Source organism: Gymnodraco acuticeps, unplaced genomic scaffold (genome assembly GCF_902827175.1).
Source record: "Gymnodraco acuticeps unplaced genomic scaffold, fGymAcu1.1, whole genome shotgun sequence".
Lineage (NCBI taxonomy): Eukaryota > Metazoa > Chordata > Actinopteri > Perciformes > Bathydraconidae > Gymnodraco > Gymnodraco acuticeps.
Window position 1 is genome coordinate 144,156 of NW_022991625.1, and position 10,845 is coordinate 155,000.

A 10,845-nucleotide genomic window follows, 5' to 3' on the forward strand; every position below is an offset into this window, starting at 1 on the left:
CAAAATAAAAATTGGAATACGTTATTTTAGTGTCTTAAAAGTAGACTGAGGTATGAAGGGTTAACGTTACATCTTAGGATAATTTTTAGTCATGTTCTGTATACATACTAACATATAAGGGTATACTTAGTGTGGTTACTCCATGTTTACTAGCTATAACATTAACGTTACATCACTCTTTTTCACTTCTTACTCAGTCAGCCAGAGTGCAGATATCACCATTAGATTCACAAACCTGAAACATCATCCATTTCTTCACTGCTGGTGATGACATTGTTGTCAGCTGCTGATACTGCTGCTGCTACTGCAGCTTGTTTTCAGCAAATTATTATTATTATTTATTTATTTTTTAAGTGAAACATCCGGGGCTTTTCAGAAAACATCCGGTGCTTGAGCCCAAGTAGCCACCCCCTAGCGCCGCCAGTGCTGGATAACGTTGCAAAATTAACAAAGATTGCTATAGTTTATAGTTAGTGATTTATTATGAGTCCGTTACAAAGAAATATTGCTGTGAGGGATTATATATGTTGTAATTTGGGAGTGTGTGTGAGTATGAGTGTATGTGTGTGTGTTTGTGTGTGTGTGTGTGTGTGTGTGTGTGTGTGTGTGTGTGTGTGTGTGTGTGTGTGTGTGTGTGTGTGTGTGTGTGTGTGTGTGTGCGTGTGTGTGTGTGTGTAGTTCAAGTAAAGCATGACACTAGATGAGTTACTTTTTTATGATTTAGAGCTTGTGGGAGCAGGTATGAAATCTCTGTGTGTGTGTGTGTGTGTGTGTGTGTGTGTGTGTGTGTGTGTGTGTGTGTGTGTGTGTGTGTGTGTGTGTGTGTGTGTGTGTGTGTGTGTGTGTGTGTGTGAGAACTCCTCGGGGGGGGAGTGTATCGGCTTTAAAGGTGTCAGTCAGGAATGGAGCACACGGGCGTGGATGTATCCCACGATCCTCTGGGATAAAAAAAATCTATTTCACAATCATAATGATGGTCTTGCAAACACACACACTTCAGTTTCTGTGTTTCAGTCACATGACCTGCTGCTCAGTTTGCACATCTGTACAACAGGCAGGGACCTGCACACACACTCCGTTAATCTCCCAGGTTTACTGTACAGCTTTGTTAGTGCTTCTCTCATGTGAGGAGTGCCTTTAAATCATCATCTGAAACATTGCACAGCGTAAGAAACTGTAACTCTTTGAACTCTGTGGAAACAGCAGCAGCGGAAGAGGAGGACGTGTTTCCACCTTCTCACACAAAAACTATCACTCATCCACCAACTGAGCTTTAAAAAATTACCATTGTTTACACTGGCAATGTTAAGGGCAGGCCAATTAGAGAGAAGGGGTTTGGATTTACAAATGGGACTATAACTCAGTATTTTAAAACCTTTTCCAGCTGATTTTGCGTCTCTGAGATCAAATATATAATGCAGACACAACATGCATTTTGTGCTCATATCATCTGCTGATATTGAACCTTTAGCTAGTTGTTATATTCAATAAAATGTAGTTCTTAAAACGCTCAGGTGTCTTTTCAAGGGTACTTTACAAGTTTAGTGTAAATGTTACGCAGCTTATAAAACTCGAGTAACAAGGCCGTATTATATTTGAGGACAACAACCTACTGACATATTGTTAAAAAATATAAATGCAGAAAATGACTAAAACAGGAAACCACATACCGCCGTCTGAAATAATCTTTAGCAACACGATCATAATCATAAATAAACTTAAAATATATATTACTATTATATCTACTGATGCTAGAACTATGGTGTTCCAACCCAGTCTCACGGCATTTCGTGTTCACCAACTCGATTTTTAATCTATTGATTCGTGTTCACCAACATGATTTTCCCCTTTTTTTCGTGTTGCACAGCACGATTTTAAAAGCAATGTATTTCTACTGGTAATGTGTTTCGTAACTGCAGCACGTCTTTTTATCCGGTCGGGTCGTGGAAGACCGGAAGCTGTGGGGTTCATAAAAACATGTTCTTACTCAATATCAAGCCACAATTATTGCTTTTACCGTGTATTACAATGCCGTTATGTGATGACTTTCAAAGAGAAAAGCAAGAACACTCGGAATTAAGTATTATTTTATTATTTTAAAATGTTTTCCGGATTTCATATAATATAAACACCAAATCCCAGCATGCATTGCGGCTAAAACATCCAATCAGCGAGCTTAAACCATAGCTGAGGATCTTGGGTAATCGCTCGAAATGCCTACGTCTGTTTCCGGTTATTTTTATTTTGAAATTCAGTTCCTGACGGACGCCAAAATAGCCTGAGATTATGGAATTAAACAAATAAATAAAAGCAAGGATAATTGTGTGTTATTGGTGAGTAAATAACAGTGTGTTATTTTGAAAAGAATAACAAATTAGAAGGAAAAAAAGATTTAAAAATACAGATTTCAGTATTCTGAGGCTCTGAGCCCCATTTATTTTCCTCACAGACGGCAACAAAAGTCAGAAATTATACGATTTAAAATAAAAGCAATAATTGTGGCTTGATATTGAGTAAGAAAATGTTTTTATGAACCACACAGCTTCCGGTCTTCCACGACCCGACCGGAGAAAAATACGTGCTGCAGGCACGAAATACATTACCAGTAGAAATACATTGCTTTTAAAAACGTGCTGTGCAACACGAAAAAAAGGGGGAAATCGTGTTGGTGAACACGAATCAATAGATTAAAAATCGTGTTGGAGAACACGAAATGCCATGAGACTGGGTTGGGTGTTCTGCCGTCGTGTGAAGTTTGTCCAAGTGGTGTTGCCGTACCCAAAATGTATCTTTGTTATTGGAACTTATTTCTTGATATATTATATTTGTATATAGTTGGCTTTTTTCTTGGAATTTCTCGACTTTATTCTTATCAAATTATGACTTAATCTTCAAATATTACTTTTTTCTTTTCACAAAAACATTACTGAGTGACTGCCCCAAACAAAAGACACATAAGAGGGGGAATGTTGAAATTAAACTTTGAATAGAAACTCTTAAGCCCCACGGACCCGGTTCCGAGGCCGAAATCGCGTGATTTGCAGAAAACAACGTCTAAGGAACCTTAATATTGAATAAACTATGAATGTTTTATATCCATATAACGGAAAAAAACTAATTTAACTGATCTTTTTCATTTTTTTTCTCCAAAAAAAATACAATGTTAACAGTGAACCTCTGAATTAGCCCCGAGCGAAAAATGCTAACCTATTACTGCACCGAAAATCACTCCTAGCTCCCTTATTACTTATCCTAGCTGCACATCCAACACATCGTTTATGATCGTAAAGACACAGAATCTAACGGTGCCCACTTCAACACTGAAAGATACAAACTCGCGACGTTATCAACAAAAACGTACATCAAAACATGTGGCGCTAGGTAGCCTAAAACGCTAACATGGCTTACCTTGGTTTTGTCTGGTCAAAACTGGTCTTCAATGGCATAAAAACGATAAAAACGATGCTGTAGTTAATCCATAGGTTAATCCAATGTGACTGCTTCCCCTTTGAAATGTTCTGATAATCCATAAACAATAAAACTGCAATTCCGTTTTAAAATATCAGAGCAGGCCATTCCTACACTCTGAAGCAATATTGCATGTGCAAAGACATACCTTTTTTTTTAACATGACTGTGTGCGGGACGATTTTCCTTCGATTCCATTGGCTCTAACGGTCAGGAAGGGATGTCACATGTCAAAATCGAACAAGGGGGGCCAGAGATACGGAAAATCCACCCAAATGGCCCCAGAAGAGGTTTTTTTTGCTAAATCTGTCTAAAAAGGTCAAATATCACATGTTTTGCATCAATCTTGATACAGGGTACTTATTATATGTTGTACTTTGGATTCCTAAAGCTTTTAGTCTACTAACCCATCATCCAAGGTTAGTTTTCACCAGTGGTGTAGTGGGCGTTGGACGCGGGGGTACGCCGTACCCCCACTTATTTGGAGCATGATCTTTTTTTCAATAGTCTAATACATATGAAATAATTGCCAGTGTTATCAGTTGCAAGTGTGTATTTTTTGTAATAATGACTAAAACATAATACATTTCACAGTAATTATAATAAAAAATAAAAACGATTTCCTTAAAAAAATATGATTCGTCATCACGCTCGTGACCCCGAGACAGACAGACGCTGTCTGCTTAGTTGCAATACTACTGTAGCGTATGCAATTTAGGCCTATAAATTGTTTAGTGTGTCCATGGTTTTGAGTCTGTGTGTGTTGAGCGCAGCACAGTCTGCTTTTTGCAGTACAGTAACTAAAGTAGGACTAAGCATACCGGTAGTTTCTGTGGACCTGTCTGTCCGTTTTGAGTGCACTGCGCACGGTATTGTTTGGAGCTAATTAAAATAGCGTCCCCCCAGTAAAAGAATCCCCACTACACCACTGGTTTTCACTATAAGTACAAAATATTTTTTGGACGGACACTAAAATTTACAGTTTTTTACCATGTTCAATCTGAATTTTCTTTAAAATAAAAAACAGCTATATTGATTCTGGCTTTTCTACATCCAACTCACAGGTTTATAATTACTTTGAGAACAATGATTATTAATTTAACCCTTTTAGAAGCCTGAAAACCTGAAAACAAGGCTTGGGGCTTAACAGGTTAAGTTGAGGCACCATAAAAGCAGAATGTGAGACAGTTCTAAAACGTTAGCTTTGGTATTGTAACTTGTTTTTTGATATATTGACTTTAAAAACTATTCAGACTTTATCATTGTTTATAGGCTTTTTTTCTTGGAATATTATGACTTTATTCATATTAAATTACAACTTATTCTTGGAACTTTTGGATCCTTTTTTTAGCAGATGCCCCCAAAAAAGACACAAAAGGGACTAGAAAAAGTAAAAAGTTGGAGCACTGTATCGACAGAAACAAAATAAATGAAGTGAGGTTCTCCCATGTTGAGGACTTTTTAATTTAGTCACTTCTACATCACACACCTAGAATGAATTACCATTCCCTCTTTAAGAGCAGGATTCCTGAGTCTGGATTGGTCAGCAGTTCAAAGTTCATATTGGTTCAACTCTGACCTGCTGGAGCTGAAACCAGAAGCACCTCTTTAAACTCGTATGAATCTGTGCTTTTGAAGTGAGTTTGAGTCAATGAGAGTGGGACGAGTGTTTGCAGTCATCTGTTGCTCTCCCACTGACCGCACAGAGGTCACATTTTACACTTTTGACTTCCCACCTCCTCCAATAAAACGTTCCTCCAGCTTGTGGCAGCTTGAAATTGAGGTGTTGAGTTTCTGCTCTCCCTGTCCGCCTATATGGCCTTTAATTTAAAGAAGCCTAAATCTGCTTTTTGGTGGTTTTGTCTCTCCTGTAGTGTTCTATAGGTTTTAGTGCATGTAAATGGTCTGCAAAGGTTACAATCCCTGAGTTCCATCCAGAGGGAGTTTCTCCCCAACATTCAATACTGATATACACATGAACATCAGCAGGAGAGGACTCTTTAAAGTAGAGACACTACATACTGATATACACCTGAACATCAGCAGGAGAGGACTCTTTAAAGTAGAGACACTACATACTGATATACACCTGAACATCAGCAGGAGAGGACTCTTTAAAGTAGAGACACTACATACTGATATACACCTGAACATCAGCAGGAGAGGACTCTTTAAAGTAGAGACACTACATACTGATATACACCTGAACATCAGCAGGAGAGGACTCTTTAAAGTAGAGACACTACATACTGATATACACCTGAACATCAGCAGGAGAGGACTCTTTAAAGTAGAGACACTACATACTGATATACACCTGAACATCAGCAGGAGAGGACTCTTTAAAGTAGAGACACTACATACTGATATACACCTGAACATCAGCAGAAGAGGACTCTTTAAAGTAGAGACTCTACATACTGATATACACCTGAACATCAGCAGGAGAGGACTCTTTAAAGTAGAGACACTACATACTGATATACACCTGAACATCAGCAGGAGAGGACTCTTTAAAGTAGAGACACTACATACTGATATACACCTGAACATCAGCAGGAGAGGACTCTTTAAAGTAGAGACACTACATACTGATATACACCTGAACATCAGCAGGAGAGGACTCTTTAAAGTAGAGATACTACATACTGATATACACCTGGACATCAGCAGGAGAGGACTCTTTAAAGTAGAGACACTACATACTGATATACACCTGATCATCAGCAGGAGAAGACTCTTTAAAGTAGAGACACTACATACTGATATACACCTGAACATCAGCAGGAGAGGACTCTTTAAAGAAGAGACATTACATACTGATATACACCTGAACATCAGCAGGAGAGGACTCTTTAAAGAAGAGACATTACATACTGATATACACCTCAAAATGAGCCTCTTTAAAGAGCAAAAACTCTTCCACACATTACACCCTAAAAATTATCCAGAAATTACCAGACAGTTTGATGTCAAACTCAGAGCACTGGATGAATGCAGCCTAGTCCTAATCACTGGATGCCACTGTGCTTTAAGTCCATTGGATGTATCCAAACATCACACATTACCCTGACACCCCTCTCTTAGCAAACAAACTGGAGAAAACCGTTTGTTTATTGCACCTCAGCCTGAAGTGGACACGCTTAACAGGCCTACTGTGACCGAAAGCCTCCTTTCATTTGTAAGTCTTCAGGGACCTCCAGATGTTGTTTTCCAGATGCCAAAATAATAAATAACCGAAGTGGTATCTTCTTTTCTCTGTTCCTTTTCCTAAGGGAATCGAAAACCATGACCAGAAAATAGAGTATGTCACGGGTCGTTTGAAACATAAAAGCACTAATTATTCTCTGGTGCATGATTAGATATCCATTTATCAGTCAATATTGACTGTGTTTCAAATGTTCACGGAGAACAAAGAAAGAAATATTTACTTTGTTGATGATGGAGTCAAACTGGTTTGAAATCCTGGAGGAACAAGGACTCATTTAGGATCTTAACACACACACCCCGCCCCCACACACACACACACCCACACACACAGCCCCCCCCCCACCACACACACACACCCACACCCACACACACAGCCTAACGGATGCCCGATCTTCTTTCTGCCTTATATGGCATTTCCTGTGACTGCATTGACACACGTGAGGGCTTTTAAAACGGTTTCTCCCGGCCGCAAGATCATGTTACAGCTCTCTCACACACCACACACACACACACACACACACACACACACACACACACACACACACACACACACACACACACACACACACACACACACACACACACACACACACACACACACACACACACAAACACACACACACACACACACACACACACACACACACACACACACACACATACACACTGACGGGAAGGGAGTGCATGCAACAGCTGCTGCAGGCCAAGAAACTTCTCTGGAAAAGAGAGGGAGTGAGAGGAAGCCGGATTCAAAGATTCAAAGCTTTATTGTCTTTAACGCAGTGACAGTGTAGTTATGCTAATTAGAGGTCCCAGGCTATATAAGACCTAAAACAAAAAAACAAACAAAAACAATAGTGCAGATTACGCTGCAAGACCAATGTGCAAGTAGTGCAGATGAAGTAGAGTATATACTGTACATGTCAAAAAAGAAAATTACAATAAGCGAAATGTTGTAAGTGTACAAGTAAATGCATGAGTCTATATACAAGTTAATAGGAAGCACGCAAGCACACGAGGAAGGAAGGAAGGGAAGAAAGGACATATGTCATAATATATATTATTTTGATCTTCCTTTTTTTACAAAACACTGGCTAGACTTTTTTGTTTATGTTTCATTTTATATTTATCTTTGTATCTATTTATTTATTTTAATTGTATTAACACTTTTTTATGATATTTGTTTAATATCATATTTTCAGTGTGAATGTTATCTTTTTCAAAACTATTTTATAAAATTGTTCCGTAGAAAGGATTTCTCAGAATTATTCCTTTATTGTTTCAGGCCAAGCATCTTCTCTGGAAAGGAGAGGGAGGGAGAGGGGAGGGAGGATGCAAGGACACGAGGAAGGAAGGAAGGGAAGTGTGTGATTGGAAAAGGACAAAGGAGGGAAGTGCAGAAGAGGAGAGATGAAGGTTGAAAAGTACAGTAGAGTGAGTTATGAGAGATGCAGGGATGCAGCAGAGGCCAGAGGTCGGAGGTGTTACGCAGAAACACTGACAGCTTTAGAGGAAGAGCATTCTGCAGCAGGAAGTCATAAACACTTTGTCACACAAACCTCACAGAGAGAAACATGGACGCCATCAGATTTAATAAAGACACTCGCCGACAGTCTGAGGGAAACGCTGCTCTGGGATCAAAGGGGAACATGGATGCAGCATTTTGTGAAAACGAACCCAAGACGAAATTACTTTTTTATTATTATTACATTGCATTTAGCTGACGCTTTTATCCAAAGCGACTTACAATAGGTACATTCGACCAGGAAGACACAACCTTGAAGAAAACAGAATCATATAAGTACATCAGGTTTCATAGAGCCAAACATTTCAAGTGCTACTCTGGCTTTAGGTAAGCCAGTCCTTTATTAGTATAAAAGTGCTTCGTTAATAGTTCTAACGCTCGAAGTGGAGTCGAAAGAGATGAGTTTTCAGTCTGCGCCGGAAGATGTGTAAGCTATCTGCTGTCCTGATGTCAATGGGGAGCTCATTCCACCATTTAGGAGCCAGGATAGCAAACCCACGTGTTTCTGCTGATGGGAACTTGGGTCCCCCTCGCAGCCAGGGTGCAGCGAGTCGTTTGGCTGATGCAGAGCATAGTGCACGCGCTGGGGTGTACGGTTTAACCACGTCCTGGATGTAGGAAGGGCCAGATCCATTCGCAGCATGGTAAGCAAGTACCAGTGTCTTGAAGTGGATTCTAGCAGTTACCGGAAGCCAGTGAAGGGAGCGGAGGAGCGGAGTGGTGTGGGAGAATTTAGGAAGGTTGAAGACCAGACGAGCCGCTGCATTCTGGATGAGCTGCAGAGGTCGGATGGCACATGCAGGTAGACCAGCCAGGAGGGAGTTGCAGTAGTTTAGGCGTGAGATGACGAGAGCCTGGACCAGAACCTGCGTGGCTTTCTGAGTCAGCTGGGGACGTATCCTCCTGATGTTGTAAAGCGTGTATCTGCAGCAGCGGGTTGTAGCAGCGATGTTTGCAGTGAAGGACAGGTTGTTATCTAGGGTCACACCCAGATTCCTTGCAGTCTGAGTCGGGGAAACAACTGAGGTGCCGATGTTGATTGTCAGGTCAAGAGTGGGACAATCTTTTCCCGGAAGGAAGAGCAGCTCAGTCTTGTCAAGGTTGAGCTTGAGGTGATGAGCAGACATCCACTGAGAGATGTCAGCTAGACAAGCAGAGATGCGTGCGACGACCTGGGTCTCTGAGCGGGGAAAGGACAGAATGAATTGGGTGTCGTCAGCGTAGCAGTGGTATGAAAAACCATGCGGGCTAATGACTGATCCGAGCGAGTTTGTGTACAGGGAGAAGAGGAGGGGACCAAGAACAGAGCCCTGAGGGACCCTGTAGTTAATTGACAAGGGTCGAACTCCGACCCTCTCCAAGTCACCCTGTAGGTACGGTCTTTGAGGTATGAGGTGAGGAGGGAAAGTGCAGAGCCTGAAACTCCAAGTTCTTGGAGAGTGCGAAGGAGGATCTGATGATTCACCGTGTCGAATGCAGCAGACAGGTCCAACAGGATGATGACAGAGGAGAGGGATGCTGCTTTGGCAGTGTGCAGTTCCTCAGAGACAGCTATGAGAGCAGTTTCTGTGGAGTGACCTGCCTTGAAACCAGACTGGTGCGGATCCAGAAGGTTGTTCTGATTGAGATAACAGGAGAGTTGTTTAAAGACAGCGCGTTCAAGTGTTTTAGACAGGAACGGGAGGAGAGAGACAGGCCTGTAGTTTATAACATCAGACGGGTTGAGAGTGGGTTTCTTTAGGAGAGGGTTTACTCTTGCCTCCTTGAGACTGTTTGGAAAGTGACCAGAAGTTAGAGAAGTGTTGATGAAATGGGTGAGAAATGGTAGAATATCAGGAGCGATAGTCTGAAGGAGGTTTGAAGGGATAGGGTCCAGAGGACAGGTGGTAGGGCGGGCAGAGGTAATGAGGGTAAGAACCTCACTTGGAGAGAGAGGGGAAAAGGAGGTTAGTGTGTTGGTGAAAGGAGGGTCTGGTGACCCAGCGGTGAGTAAAGGTGAGTCAGAAAAAGAAGAGCGAATATCATCAACCTTTTTTCAAAGTGGGTAACAAAGTCGCTTGACAGAAGTGAGGAGGGGGGAGGGGCTTTGGGAGGGTCCAGGAGGGAGGAGAAGATGGAAAATAGTTTTTTAGGATTGGAATAGGAAGATTGGATCTTATCTTGAAAGAAAGTACTTTTTGCCTGAGAGATGGAAGCAGAGAAAGAGGAGAGGAGAGCCTGATAGGTTAGGAGGTCATCACGGTGTTTGGATTTCCACCGTTTCCGCTCTGCTGCCCTAAGGACGGTTCTATTAGCACGCAGTGCGTCATTTAGCCAGGGAGCAGGAGGGGACTGATGAGCCTGCCGAGATGTCAGAGGACAGAGAGAGTCCAGAGAGGATGAGAGAGTAGAGAGGAGAGTTTCTGCAGCAGAGTTTGGAGGTAGGAGTTGGAACGAGTCAGAGGAAGGGAGGGCTGAGAGCACCGACGAGGCAAAGCTAGAGGGGGAGAGGGAGCGAAGGTTACGGCGGACAAGTGCAGGATGAGAAGAGATTAGTTTGTTATGTTTGGAAAGGGGTAGAGAGAATGAAATGAAGAAGTGATCGGATGTGTGGAGCGGGTTTACAAGAAATAAATTGCATGAAGAATTCAACTCACAAAGGCT